The sequence below is a fragment of the Lissotriton vulgaris genome, chromosome 1_1 (assembly GCF_964263255.1).
Source record: "Lissotriton vulgaris chromosome 1_1, aLisVul1.2, whole genome shotgun sequence".
Lineage (NCBI taxonomy): Eukaryota > Metazoa > Chordata > Amphibia > Caudata > Salamandridae > Lissotriton > Lissotriton vulgaris.
Window position 1 is genome coordinate 2,109,111,346 of NC_141685.1, and position 15,984 is coordinate 2,109,127,329.

The following is a 15,984-nucleotide window of genomic DNA, read 5'->3' on the forward strand; positions in this document are numbered from 1 at the left end:
GGGTTAAAATCAAGTGAAACATGCTTTGAATTACAATATTAGGAGTAACAGTCTGTGCAATCTAAGTGTGTTTTTTGATCTACTATATGAATCAAATCCAATGTACTACTAATGAAAATAAAAGTTGCATAAATAATTTTATGATGCTGGGTGTATGTGGGTTTGTCCTTCGCAGGTTTTTCCCTTTGGAACTTAGTAGTGTGGTTTTTGTGTGGGGGCGTCAATGATTTCACGGTTATATGTAATTCTTTCTCTGTTGACTGTCTTCTGTTTTTTAAGACCTCCTTAAACAGACATCCAAAACGACAGTTAATTGGGAGCTTAGTATGGATATGCAGGATATGTGCTTAGCCATCTATTGAAATATGTCATAACTTATTTGTAATTGTGGGTGGTCGAGATGTAAGCTTTGGTCAGAATTCATGAGAAGATCTCTTGCCATCAAGGACCCCTTTCTTCTCATCAAACTCTTGCCTTTCAGGAAGGCCAGGCATTCAAAATGTAAGGTTCCTGCTGAGCCTGGCGGACGCCCTGCTAAAGCTATAGTTATATGCAGCTCTTTCTCAATATTGATGGATCCTGTGGCCTGGAGAATGCATTTGGCATACCTACTCTGCCTGTGACTGGGTCGGATTGCTGCTTGACCCCAACAGCCGTTTTTCCCTAAAACTGCGGATTTCCTTGTAGCTGCTAGCGGAACCCGCTTCGCGGGTCCCGCGTCGCCCTAGGACTTGGGCAGAAGCATTTCTGTGGTCGTGGACTGGGACAGAGGGCTGCGAGCGACGGGGTGTGGACTCCGTTTCCCAGGAGTCCAAGGGAAACCCGCGCCCGTTACACCTGGGCTGCTCTCCCTCATCGTCCCGCCCCCTGCCTCCTTGGATCGAGATAAAGTGCCCCGCTTGGCTCACGAACGCGGGACACATACCTACTCTGCCTGTGACTGGGTCGGATTGCTGCTTGACCCCAACAGCCGTTTTTCCCTGAAACTGCGGATTTCCTTGTAGCTGCTAGCGGAACCCGCTTCGCGGGTCCCGCGTCGCCCTAGGACTTGGGCAGAAGCATTTCTGTGGCCGTGGACTGGGACAGAGGGCTGCGAGCGACGGGGTGTGGACTCCGTTTCCCAGGAGTCCAAGGGAAACCCCGCGCCCGTTACACCTGGGCTGCTCTCCCTCATCGTCCCGCCCCCTGCCTCCTTGGATCGAGATAAAGTGCCCCGCTTGGCTCACGAACGTGGGACACATACCTACTCTGCCTGTGACTGGGTCGGATTGCTGCTTGACCCCAACAGCCGTTTTTTCCTGAAACTGCGGATTTTCTTGTAGCTGCTAGCGGAACCCGCTTCGCGCGTCCCGCGGCGCCGGTCCCGCGTCGCCCTAGGACTTGGGCAGAAGCATTTCTGTGGCCGTGGACTGGGACAGAGGGCTGCGAGCGACGGGGTGTGGACTCCGTTTCCCAGGAGTCCAAGGGAAACCCCGCGCCCGTTACACCTGGGCTGCTCTCCCTCATCGTCCCGCCCCTTCATCTAACTGGAGGAATCGCCCTATAAGAATTGTAGCGCCCTGCTGCGCGGGAGCGCCCGGGGCTAAGCCCGGGCAAAGGGCGGGCCCTCTGTGGCCCTCTGTGGCCCTCGTAGGCCAGAGGAGGCCGGGCTGGGCCAACTCTTTAACATCTGTAATTCTGTGTTCTTAGTCCTGCCACTCGCTGGACATGACGACAGAGGAGGAAACCCCAGGCAAAAAAGGAAGATTACGCAATGGGTCATTGGAGAACTATTTTCCTAAGAAGAGTGAGGGTGAAAAGGATTCTATTCTAGCAGAACGTAGGGCAGAGCGGCGTCGCTCAGTTGAGAGTATGAAGCATAGACCCCTCACGGATAGTTCCCTGCTTGTATTGACCCGGGAGGGAGGTTCTGTTGACTTGAGTGAGGATAACGCTAGTCAAGAAGGCGTTCCCCTATTGTTCCGGGACTTTGTATCCACACCCTGCCCACCTTTGGATAACATCACAATAGTCTCTCCTACCCCTAATCCAAGTTGCATTATGGTTAAATCTAAACCTAGGAAACAGAAACCCAAGCCCTTACTTGCTGCTCAGATCCACCGCCCTCCACCTTGTAAAAAAAGGAGGAAACAAAGGGTGGCTCCAGGTAAAGCCAAAACCCTGCATACTGAGTTTGGTAAAAGGGCAAAAACCCCCATTTTAACTGAGATTATCCCAGCAGAGGTTCATGACTCTACACCAGCAGTAATACTACCATTGGTTTATAGTTCATCTGAAGTAGCTATAAAGCCGGTGGCTCCTGATAGTAATAGTAGAGATACAGCAGCTGATACTTCAGCTCCCCCCACATTGATAGGGAACTTGGAGTTTTTGCTGAGATCTCTCCTTGTACCAATCAATGAGTCCATTAAAAAGGTAGAAATCAGACTGACCATATTGGAAGCCGCCATAACCAGTATGGCCACCCTGACTAAAACCCAGGGGAGTGGGGTGGCGCATCCTACACCCACGAGAAGGCCCCCTCCCACCTCTGTTCACAAGAACCCATCTGCCCCAGCTCAGCCGGCCAAGCAAACTTTACAGGCCCAGGGTAGAGTTGACCTTCCCTCCCAAAATTCATTGCCTCCACAACATTTAAAGAAACCAGTAACCGAATCAGGTGACGCCCCAAATAAATCAATCTTAAAGGCCCCGGCAAGTAACAACCAGGACGCCCTAGGGGAAGGTAAAAATAATAGAATACCACATAAAAAGGTGCCACAAGTAGAGATTCCCCCTGAAGCAGTGCCCTTTGTGGTGGTCTTGACTGGGGTCCCTCAGTTAGCAGAAAATTAGAAGGAGGATATGCTGACCTCAAGAATAAAATTATTCATTGGTTGAGGACACATAGGCCGATAGCGCCCAATATTGATGGAGACATAGTCCATGTCAGACGGATTAACTGGCTGGGGAGTAGAACTAAAAATATGGAGGGGGATCTAGTGGTGGTCAACTTTAGAGACCCTCGGGCTGTTGATTATATCTTAAACTGGCCACCAGGAAACGGGGGAACTTGCATCATCCCACGTCAATCCTATAGACCACCTCTTACCTTGCCCTACAATAACAATTATTCCCATTTTGGGCAACACATTGCCTTGATGTCTGACCAGCGTTCTGCTTGGTCTACGGTGCCCTATAGACACACAATGAACCATGGCACCAGGATGAATCATCTGAGACCTTTTACCCCACTGGACACTTACAATCGGTTTTCTCAGCTTTCTGGGTTGGAAGATTGCGATTGAAGTTCAGTGCCAGGGGGGGAGGTAAGGGAATTCCAAGGGGAGGAGGCCCCAAGACGACTCTGTGGGAATACAGATACAGGGGAAGGTAGTTCTATGCCAGCTCAAATTGTTGTTACTAACAACATTACTGAGGTTTTTATCTTAGTCGAGCCTATGACTAGCATGGTTGATTTCCCCGTAACCCCTACTCCCCTGGCACAGGAGGGGGGGAGCTGCAAGCCCATGGCGGATAATGAGGGTGTGAAAGGGGGGGGTTACACCATAGTGCCTAAAGGACGGCGGTAGTAAACCTCCTTTCTTGGAACATTGCGGGGTTAAAAAGGAAGTTAGAAATTCCAGAGTGGCACACGTTCATTGAGAGGTTTGATGTTTGCCTGTTTCAGGAAACTTGGATTCTATTACCATTATACAAATCGGGGTATGCCACCCATTTTTTGCCAGCAGTAAGCAAGGGTAAGGGTAGACCAGCGGGAGGCCTCTTGGTCTTGATTAAAATAGAACTGGATTGGGTGGTTACTCGCCACAACTTGGAGTGTAATGATCTACTCCACCTCTCCACTAGAGGAAAGGCGGAGGGTAGAAGGGTTGACCTTTTCAATGTTTACGCTAGAGGGTCACCTGGGGACTCAGCCTCTCTGACTTTAACAGCTCTGGACTCCGCCCTAGCTAATTGCCCTTCATCAGCAAAAATCATCGTGGGGGGTGATTTTAATTGCACGTTTGAACCCCTCCTCGGAGATGACCCCCTGGGTATTGAAGAGGAGGATTCAAAATGGTCCATCCCAACCTTATCCTTGCCCCCCATTAGGAAATGGTCAGCTAGGGCAATCCAAATCAATGCACTGACTAGGGACCACAAGTTAAGAGCCCTTAATGGCAGAACTATATCCGATCAGGCAGGGGCACTGACCTTCAACAGACTTACTGGGCCGTCCCGAATTGACTACATCCTAATGGATGTTAGCTTTTGGGCAGACCTTATTGATATGGAAGTCCTCCCAAGTCAGGACAGTGACCACAACCCCCTGTGTTGCAAGTTTAATTGGGGTACCCCCAAAGACAGGAGGGTGAATGTCATCTTAAAAACATCTAAAGAGATTATCCCATATAACAACAACCGTAGATTGAAATGGGATAAGGCTAATCTAAAGAAGGAAGATCTAGGGGCCATAAAATCATTGTTTGAGGGCTTGTCTTCTGATTTGGAGATCTGGATTGGTGAAAATTAGATTAGCGGGTCCCCATACCCCTCCCTTGACTCAGCGTATAAAACCACAATAGATCTTGTCGGCCAATTCTTTACCTCGAAAGGGAAAAGCAATAGGGATACTGTTAAACCCCCCTCTTCCAATAAACCTTGGTATACAGCCCAGTGTAAGGGCAAAAGAAAAAACCTGACAAAAGCCCTGATTTCTGGGGATCCTTTACTGGTTAGAGCGGCCAGGAAGGAATACCTAAAAGCATTATCACTGGCCAAACGTGAGTGGGAGGAACAGCATTGGCAGGACCTATCCAATGCTGTGAGCAGTAGGAACCCGAACCTTTTTTGGGATCTGATCAATAGAACTAGGCAGAGGAAATCGCAACCATTGGCTGTACATATAACCAGTCAGCAATGGTTTGATCATTTCTCATCCCTATATGGAGGTAATGAGGAAACAGCCAGCCCTGGAGTAGATAGTTTGGGTGATGGAGATTTCTTAGGGTTAGGCGATCCCCCATTTAAAACCGTAGAAGTAGTGACGGCGATCAGACATCTAACCCCAAAGAAAGCAGCTGGGCAAGATGGGATTCCTGGAGACCTGTTGATAGCGGAGCCGCAGGCTTGGGCCAAATTAATCGCCGCCATAATGAACTTGATTACCAGGGGTCACCAGGTGCCAGACTCTTGGAAGGGGGCAGAGGTAGTAACCGTGTTCAAGAAGGGTGCAAGAGATGACCCTGCGAACTACAGACCTATCAGTCTGATAGACATAATTCAGAAAGTGGTCGGCAGGGTCATCATCTCAAGAGTAGGAGACTGGATGGAGGAGGCCAGTATTCTTTCCCACCTACAAGCGGGGTTCAGAAGAAAGGTAGGCACGATGGACCAGGTCTTTCGCTTTTGTGCTATCTATTGGAAGGCAGTCACCATCATGAAAGGCAGCTTATACATGGCCTTCGTAGATCTCAAAACGGCTTTCGACCTGGTCCCCCACGCAAAATTATGGGAGATCCTAGGAGAGATGGGATTCCCCGGTGGCCTCCTGAACCTAATCGTAAAGCTCCATGAGGGGAATTACGCGAGGGTCAGATGGGGAATCCAGGGACAGTTAACAGTTAACAGATAGGGTCCCTGTGAGGAGAGGAGTACGCCAGGGCTGTGTTATGGCTCCGACCCTTTTCTCCCTATTCGTGAATGGAGTGGTGGACCATCTGAAGGGGGAGGAGACGGACGCCCCATCCCTGGCGGGGGAAAGAATCCCCACTTTACTCTTCGCCGACGACACCATATTAATCTCCAAATCCCCAGTGGGTCTACAAAAACTCTTGAACCGGTTTAGCTCCTTTTGTACCATCCGAGGCTTAACCATCAATACCTCAAAAACTAAACTGATGGCACTCTCCCCCTCTAAAAGATTCATAAATAACTTTCTGCTTAATGGTGTTCCTTTGGAGTTGGTCGAGTCTTTTGACTATCTCGGTGTCCGGATAAACAGTCGAATGACCTGGAAGGACCACCTGGCCAAAATGCTACTCAGCCACCAAAGAGTTTCGGGGGTGATTTTGAGGGAACTCCGTGAATCATGTAGTAAACCTGTCTCCCCGGCTATGGTCATCTACGAGGGTCAGATTCTTCCAGCGGCATTATACGGCTCCGAACTCTGGGGGTTCGAAAATGTTTCAGATCTTTCGACAGCGGAAAACAATTTTCTAAGGAAGGTGGTGGCTCTTCCTGCTTCCTCCCCACTAATCCCCCTGAGATTAGATCTGGGCAGAAGAGCTGGTAAGGCTACGCCCGTTGCTCTTTTGGACTCGTTTAAGAAGGACTGAGGAGCTTGCAAAGTATGGCGAGGGGTTGGATGAGCTTCTTCAACTGGACACGGGTAAAAAAATAGGATGGTTGAATAAATTGAAAGACATGGTTCTTAAGTTAGGACTAAGGGATGCTTGGGAGTCACAATTGCCGTCACCCAAGGAGGTGATCAAAAGTTATATTGGGACTGGGTGCAGAGTAATGCACTGAGGGTTACGGATGGGGGCTCACTCACGGACCAATTTTTGTTAGTTAAATGTGTGAGAAAATTGGAGCCCTTCCTCGACCTGATAACCAAACCCTTAGATCGAGCACTATATCTAAATCTGCGATATGGGACGCTTCCGGTGCATGACTTCACGGTGAGGTGGTCAAACTCTGGTGCCCCCATGCGTTGATGCCCTGGCTGTGCAGCACCAATAGAGTCTGTGGCCCATCTATTTTTTGCCTGTCCAGCTTACAAAGGGGCGCGGAAATTTTGGCTGAAACCTGTTTGCAGAGAACTGGGGTTGAGGTGCCATAGCCAGGCACTCCGTGTACTCTTTACGGACTCTTCATCTCCCTTCATGATATGTGGGGTGGCAAAGTTCTTGGGTAGTGCATAGACGACGCGCTCCCGTTTATTGAAATTGCACTCGGGGGGGGACCAACGGTTTGAGGATACAACCGCTGGTAGCAATCTAGTGACTGTGGTGTACCTCCTTTCTTTTATTCGTATTTTAATAATTTTATGGGAGTATTGCAAATGTATTTTATATGTATTCTTTTATGGTGATCAAGTTGCCGAATAAAGATATTTCAACAACAGCATTTGACATAGGCTAATCAACATTGTCGGCAGATTTGAGAGTTAGGCTTTTGTGACCCGTGGTACAAAGATATTTACTTTGCAGGCCTGTTTTGCTATTAATCTCTACTCAATCCCATACACGGCCACTACATTCTCAGGGGACTTCTTTACAATAATGATGGTCAACATGGTTTGTATCTTGTTTGTGCAGGACATATGTCTCAGCTCAGAAATGTCTCCCTCCAGGTTTTGCACTTGTAAAAAGTTTCATATCTTTATCTCACAAGTCAAATCAATCAATCAGGGATTTGGGAAGCGCACTACTCACCCGTGAGGGTTTCAAGGCGCGGGGAAGGGGGATTTCAGCAGCTCTGTCTCACCAAGTGCAGTGTCTAACATTTTGCTACTGAACTACCAGGTACTTTCATCTTTTAAGTGTTTGTATCATCATAGCAAATGTTTCACTTTCATGGTAGTGAAAGATGTGTCTGTCGTTGATCACTGCACTGAATTAAATGAAGTTTCTCTACTTTGCCTCTCTTGTGCATTTCATACCTTCAGTTATCCTCTGAACTACCCTACTCAATGTATTTTATCCACTTTGTATTATATCCCCACAGGACTGCTCAGTTACGACTTTCAAACCTGTAGATATAGTCTGTGCACACCTATTGCAGCCCAAGACACACATTCTTTGCTTAATCCTTCAGAGCCCTAAGCGTCTTTAGTGCAGTCCTGCCCTCTGAATAATCCGGTGTCCCTCAGCACTCCATTCTTTCTACACTGCTAAGCCTGGCTTTTTTCTTTAAGTTCCGTTCATTTAGGAAGTTTGCATGGAGGAACTCTGGACACACCCCATAGGTCTTAGCTCAAGAAGTAAAGTGCTAGCTTCAGCTTACTGCATATGATCACTATCTGTGTACAGCTGATGGTTACAAGCTACTGGATGCACTGTAGCCCACCTTTTTTTATTTGGAATTTTGTACAAAATATCTCAAAAACATCATATTCATGATAATTCAGTGATTTAGTACATAGTTGAATAATTTATCTTGGTGTAATAGATATATACAGTTGTAATTGGTTATTATATGATCATATGTTTTAATTTTGCCTTAATTACAGTATAATAAGAAAAAAGTGCAATTTTAGACCATCTTAAAAAAGAAAGAAATCAGCTCAGTTTCTAAAGGGATATAAATGCTCTTAATTATACACCTTCCTAATTGTATTCTTCCATTCAGCAAGTAGAGGGGATCTGTTCATTTTCAGTGGTAAGTTTAGATAGAGCAAGCAATGAACATGGATATACAAATTAATTGGCTTCAAAGTAAATCTAGGCCAGGGATCTGCTTATACTAATCCAAATGATGGTGGTACTTTGATCCCCCTCCCTCACAAATAGTGACACAAAATACTCACCAGTGTGTTCCCCATTATGATCAGGCCCAGGCCATGTGATACCAATTCCATATATTTTTATTTTGACACCTGGGCATGTACCCAGATTAAGTGTTAACCTTGTGTAACTGTGGGTGTGTAGTAAAGCATCTTTCTGGAGTAAAGTTGCACTTGACTCAAATTAGCTCCTCTAACACAAAGTCTCCAAACTTGCACCAATCATACCATATTTTCGTATTGACTGTAATACGAGCACATTTTTCCCATTTTTTAAGATTAGGCATACTGCAGGAAAAAAATACTAGTAAAATATCTAAACAATGTATTTATTTATGGGTTTATGAATCAAAAACAAGCACTGGGAGTTTTAGAACGCCTTGTATTACACACAAATAAATATAATAAACAGGGTGGCAGACATTAGTGATTAATATAGGCAATTAGCTTAAAAAGGGAAGAAGAAATCATGTCAGTCTTCACAGAGCATTGACTATAAAAAGAGGGTAGTTTACTACTGGGCCGGTGTTGTGGAGGGCTTTGTGTGCATGGATGAGGAGCTTGAAAGTTATCCTCTTGTTGACAGGGGGCTAGTGTAGGTCTCTCAGGTGGGATGTGATGTGGCTGCGCCGGGGGATGGCGAGGATCAGACGTGCAGAGGCGTTCTGGATGCGTTGCAGCCGTCTCAGGAGCTTGGCCGTCGTTCCTGCGTAGAGGGCATTTTCGTAGTCCAGTCTGCTGGTGACCCAAGCCAGAATGGTGGCAATCTTAGGCTATAGGGGCGCCACCTTGCCGCTTCCTAACTGGTGCACTAGGTACACCACAGAGTCCAGCTCGATCTGGCACTTACTGACCTTGATCCTGAGGCCTGCCTTCTGCAGAGCCTTCAGCACTACCCAGAGATTTTGCAAGTGATCTTCCCAGTTGGAACTGAACACTGCAATGACGTTGAGGTAGGCAGCACTGAAATACTCCTGTCCAGCCAACACCTGGTTGACAAATTTCTGAACGGTTGCAGGGGCATTCTTCAATCCAAAGGGTATCACCTGGCATTGGTAGTGCCCCTCTATGGTTGGAAATGCTGACCTCTCCTTGGCCCGATTGGTTAAGGCAATCTGCCATTACCCAGACGTTATATCAAGTGTGCTGAGGAACTTTGCTGCTCCCAACCAATCTATGAGCTCATCAGCTCTGGGGATGAGGGTCATGTCAGTCCTGGTTAAGCCATTGAGCCCACGGTAGTCCACACAGAACTGCAGTTCAGGAGTGACACCGGGTTCAGCATCCTTTGGGACCAAGTCCACTGAGCTGACCCAAGGTCTGTTGGAGAGCTCTATCACCCGCATCCTAGAGACCTCCTCTTTGATGCTAGCTCTGACCCTGTCAGTCGGCCTTTAAATCTTGTGCTTTACAGGAGACTGCCCCCAGTGTCCGCGTCATGGGTACACCGATAATTGACACCTGGGGCCAAGGGGAGAAACTGCCCCAACAAATGGCAACAGTCACGCTGCTGTTCTGGGGTCACTGAAAGGATCACACCTTCCACTGACCCATTATGCTCCTTGGTAGACAAGTGGTCGGGAAGAGGCTCACTCTTCTCCTTGCCCCATCATCTGTCACCAAGTGCATGATCACTTCATACCTCTCAGTGAGGTTTGAAGTGGTGCACATGGAAAATTCACCAGGTAGGTGACATTGCTTTTGCGCTCCACCACCTCAAAAGGCCCAGTCCACTTGTCCTGCAGAGCGCAAGGCACTTTCTGGCGAGGCTGAATCTCTACCAGAGGAGCATTCTGGTCATACCAGCGTTTTATCTCCTTCTTGCTGGTTTCTAGGTTTGCCTGAGCGAGTTTCCTGAAGTGGGTAGTTTGGTTTCTGAAGGCCAGCATGTAGCTATATACATCCTGGGAAGTTTTCCTCGGAGCTGTCTCCTAGCACTGCTTCACCAAACTGAGAGGTCCTCTCACCAAGGTGTCCATACAGAAGCCCAAAGGGACTGAACTCTAATTACTTCTGTGGTACCTCCCTGTATAAAAAGAGAAGGCATGGTAAGAGGACGTCCCATTTACGCCTCATTGGTTCGGTTAGACCCTGGAGCATGCCTTATATGCTTTAGTTGAATGTTTCTACCAGCCATTACCTTGGGGTGGTAAGGAGTGGTGAACTTGTAGATCACACCACACTCCTCCCACAGGGATGTCATATACTTTGATATAAAATTGGTACTACGGTCAGATAGAACCTCTCTGGGGAACCCCACACAGGAAAAGATCCCCATTAACGCTCGGCCCACCACTGGCGCCATCGTTGTCCCCAGAGTGATAGTCTCCGGGTACCGGGTGGCATGGTCCACCAAGACCAGGATATACCTGTTGCCCATGGCTGTCTTGAGGTCCAGTGGCCCCACAATTTCCATACCTACCCTTTCAAAAGGGGTGTCAACAACTGGAAAATGTTGGAGGGGAGCATTACACTTACTCCCTTGCTTACCACTTGCCTGGTAAGTTTGTCAAGACCTACAACGTGCATCAGACTGTCTTTGCATTTGGGGCCAAAAGAAGTGGGTGACAATCTTGTCAAAGTTCTTGTCCTGCCTCAAATGTCCTGCCAAAGGCACGTTATGCACCAGACCCAGTAAAATGGTCCTGGAGCGCTAGGGTACCACCAGCATACTGGCTGATACAGGCTCAGAAACCTTAGGCTCGCTGTTTAGACCATTCCCCCAGTAAATGTAGTGTGATCCACACTTATCACCAGTTGCTAGAGAACGGCATTCCGTCTGTTCCCTGAAGAATTCTTCCCTGTTGCCAATGGGTCAGCTCAGATAAGTCCCCCTGTTAAGCCACTTGCTCCACTGTAGGTGCTAGGTCATTCCCCTCAAGGTCAGCCTCCCCACGGACCGTAGAAACTTCAGGGGCGGCTTTCCTGTGCCACTGCCCTTTCTCTTGGGATGCACCTGGACCACTGTTTCAGGCTCCGGGTCCTTCTAATCACCCTTACTGGCTGCCATGAACCATTGGATGCGCATGCCCACTCTGGCAACCCAATCATCTCCAAGTGAGACCTGAGCTCCACATCCTTCTACAAGAACAGCTCCAGGTCTTTACCTAGCAGACTATCTACAGGCATGGTAGGGATCACAACGACTCTCAAGGGACCTGAAATCGCCCCCCCCACCCTCCATTCCGAGGGAACCTGCGCCACCTTACACTGGCGCTCTGAGTTGTCCACAACAACTACTTGGTGGAATGCCCCGGGCCTATTTGCTCTTCAGAGACCAAGTGACACCGGACTGAGGTCACACTGGCTCTAGTATCTCTGAGAGCCTCTACCCTTCTCCCATTGATATACCCAGGCTCTGTACTGCTAAGTGTTTGCAGACACCTGGTTTCCTGGGACCACCTCCCTGTCCCCTAGTGAGACCAGGGTAATTTCTGCGGGATCCCCACTCTCCTCTGGGCACCCCTCCTCCCCAAGCGCTACACTAGTAATCATTTTTTGACTGCCCATAGGTGGGTGGCTGTGCCTTTTTGGGGCAAGTGGCCGACCTGCTTACAGGCATAGCACTTGCGGGTACCAGTCCCTGCATGCTTCCCTGAAGAGATCTCTGGTTTCTTAAATCCTGGAGGAGAACCCCTCTGTTTTACCCCCCCCCACCCCTCACACTCTTCTGCTGGGGACCCTGCCCACCTTTGGTGGAGTCTCCCCCACTCACCTTCTTGTGGACCCTGGTACTCACCCAGAGGTCCGCCTCCATAGCAAGCTTCCTAGGGTCATTACGCTTACTATCAGTCAAGGTCTGGCGCAGCTCTGTAAAACATAGACTAGACAAGTGCTCCCATGCATTCCAGTTGTAGATCTCCTGAAAATCTGTCACATTGCTGCCCTTCTCTCAACCATTCAGCGACCCACAAAAAGAATCTACACATTCTAACCAAGTCTGTGCATCAGTTTTCCTACTGGATAGGTGATGTTATACCCCTTACCCAAAGCCACTAAAGTGTACCTCTCTTCTGTGAAAAGAGGCCACAATCCTTCTCACCAGTTCTTTTCGGGAACCCCAGTCATGCAGATAGAAGCCTCATAACCCTAAAACCACCTTTGGATCTCATCACCCTTCTTGTACTCCTTGCCTCCTAGTAATGTGTACTATCCTCTGAGTGCACTGAGGAATTGCTGCCACCATATGTGCTGGATCTACTCCTCTGATCTAGCTCCTTACCTCTAAGCTGGTGGTCTAACATCTTTTTCTCTTCCATTGCCAGCTTGAGCCTCTCCTGCTCCATTGCACCTTGCTTCCCGCCTATCCTCGAGCTCCTCTGGGGACAATCCACTGCTGCCTGACCTGGGGGTTACCTCCTCCCAAAAGTACACCACCCCTTAGAATAGGCTCCTCCGCCTCCTCAACAAGATCTCCCGATCGCTCACTAGCATGATGACTGCTACCCAGGCCCTCAGCGCCTTTTGTAGCTCCTCTTTTCTGGTGAGGCCTCTGATTTGGACTCTAAGGTTTTTGAAATAGCCTTCAACTCCTTTTTGTTGTAGGTTTCTAACCTTTCCTCAAAGACTACTACCAGGGATGCAACTGATAATGCTATTGACTCCGGTATGATGTAATAGAAAGTCCAAGTTTCCAACAAATGGCAAGATCAAAAACAGACCAAAACAGAAACAGTCAGAACCCCCAGGATATTGCGGCATAGATTTGCAAATTAGCGGCACAAAAATAGAAATTTTGCTGCATTATTGCGGCACTTTATTTCAATTTTCAGCCTCAAATCAATGCAAACTGATTTAGTAGAGTATTTAACTTTGAAATATGCATTATAAACTGAGAGCGTTTTTCTGCTATATTCTCCTTAGTGGGAACATTCCAGGACCATAGGTTCAGTCAAGCACAATAGCACAGGGAGACCCCAGGGGCACCCCAGACCATAGAGACGTCATCTCCTCACCCTCTCTTCTAACATCTATTTTATTTTATTTTATTTTATTGTAGAGTTTTATATAGCGCGAACAAGACCCGTGGGTATCAGAGCGCTTGACATCAGAGTAGGTTAACTAACATAAGTGATGACATTATAATACACAACAGATATGAGGTAGATAATAGAAAAAATATGATTGTGTGAGACGATATAAATGCAGATAAAAAACACAAGTGAAATTCGCATTAATAGGTTAACTAACATAAATGTTGACATTACAAGAAATTAACAGATATGAGGTAGATAATAGAATGACAATGATTGAGTGAAACAAAGTATATGCAAATAAAAACACAAGTGCACTTCGCATTAAGAGGTGGGCTAAGCTTATATCATATGTCATGTGTACCGCCCAAGTGAGGTAGGCGGTGGTAAGGTTTAGGTTTAGAGAAATGTTAACCTTTCTAAGACCAAAGCCGTTAAGAGGTAGATGGTAGTGTGGCTATGACTAGTGTGAGACAGTGTATATGAGAAACACAAGTCACCATGCAGTTCGCGTTAACTTGTCCATTCGTGGGGTAAGGCTAAGCTGATATCATAAACCACATACCCCCACAAAAACTGAGGTAGGAGAGGGTAAGGCTTAGGCTGTAGATAAGATAAATTATTAGGTTTAGGCTGTGAGATACAGATATGTTATCACAGTGCCCATCTGGGCATTAGGAAGGGTATATCTGCGTCTTATATAAAGCGCCAGTCTTGAGTCAAATTAGCTTTCATCTTATTCCAGTTGGCGCTTATCCTTCTGAGAGCAGCCCTAGATCCCGATAGTGTATCTATGCAAGGTATTTGCACATCATGTGGCTCTTCACTTCCCTCTTGAATGATGCAATGTTGCGGATCTTCCTAATGTTTGGAGGAAGAGAATTCCAGATTCTAGGGGCAGCTCCAGAGAACGCTCTGTTGTAAGTCTTTTTCTTTCGGAACCTGGCTGGCCGCAATAGCAATTCAGCGGCACTCCGACTTGGTCTGTCACCTCCCGATATCTTAATTTTCTTGGCTAGATATCTAGGAGTGTTGAAGTGTATCGCTTTATGGGTGATACATGCTAACTTCATTTGGATTCTGGCTTCATAAGGTAGCCAGTTTAAAGCTTTCAAGTGAGGGGATATATGATCAAATTTCCTAGATCCTGTGATAAGTCTTGCTGCTGCGTTGAGGCAGGCTTTTAGCGGAGCTGTTGACATTTTTGGTAATCCTGCTAAGGTGGAGCATCCGTATTCGATCCTGGAGATAACAAGAGATTGGATTGCTAATTTTAGGTCAGCTTCAAGGATGAAAGGTTTCATTTTCCTTAAGTAGTTAAGGTGGAAGCGGGCACTTTTAGCCATTGCCTTAATGTGTGCTTTCATGTCGAGGTTCTCGTCAAGGGTGATTCCAAGCGATTTAGCTGAATCGACTAGTGTTGGGGTGCAGTTTAGAGCAGTCACTAGTTTGGTCCATTCCCTACTTTCCGAATGGCACTTTGGTGGTGAAATTAGTAGGAACTCTGTTTTGTGAGCATTTAGCTTCAAGTGATTGGTGGATAACCATTGCAGTGCCTTTCCTAAGGACTCGTTCATCCGATCGATGTCTTCAACGGAGGTGACCTTTATGTAAATTTGCGTATCATCCGCATACATGTGGTAGGATATCTGTGATTCTCGGAGAATTTCTGTGAGTGGTTCGACATACAAGTTAAACAGGTCTGGAGAAAGAGTCGATCCTTGTGGGACTCCTATTGAGTTGAGACATGGAGTTGAGGTAGAATGATTGACCAGGAATCTTTGTGTCCTGTTCCGAAGGAAAGAGCCAAACCATTTCAGCACATTTCCAGTTAGTCCCATCCTATCTCGAAGTCTGGCCAGTAAGGCTTCGTGATTTACCGTGTCAAATGCAGATGACAGGTCTAGGAGAATCAGTAGGCAGGCACGATTTTGGTCTAGGGCTTGTAGCGCGTCGTCCACAATATGTAGTATAGCCGTTTCCGTGCTATGTCCTGCTCTGAATCCTGATTGGCAGTCGTCTAGTAAGGAGAACTTGGTGATGTGTTGGCTTAGTTGACCCTGCACACATTTCTCGATTAGTTTGGCCAGTAGAGGGATGTTAGTCACTGGACGAAAGTTATTCGGATCTGTTGCATCCGCTGTCGGTTTTTTGATTATGGGAACCACTTGCCCTGTTTTCAGGCAATCAGGGAGGATCCCTTGCGATAGTGATGCATTGATTATTTTGGTCCATATTGGGACCAGAGTGTGGCTGATATCTCTTAAACATTTTCCGGGTAGAGGGTCTTGGTAGTGGTTGTTAGGTTTAATTTCCGACAGCGTTTTGGCGATCTTATACTGATCGTATAGTTTGAATGTGTCCCAGTTTGCTTCGTTTTTTGTCTTGGTACATTCTAAAGGCTGAATGTCATCGTTCGGGGGCAAAGAATGTATAGTGAGGTTAGTCGCCGCATTTGTGAGCTCTTCTTCCAGCGCTTTTGCCTTCTCTGTAAAAAATGTGGAGAATTCTTCACAGCCT

The 15,984-nt window shown here is 47.2% G+C and overlaps 1 protein-coding gene across 4 annotated transcripts in view; it reads left to right on the top strand.

The window, feature by feature from the left end:
* PARP11 (poly(ADP-ribose) polymerase family member 11) overlaps positions 1-15,984 on the top strand; it is a 123,661-nt gene that overhangs the window by 49,381 nt on the left and 58,296 nt on the right. The window lies entirely within an intron of this gene.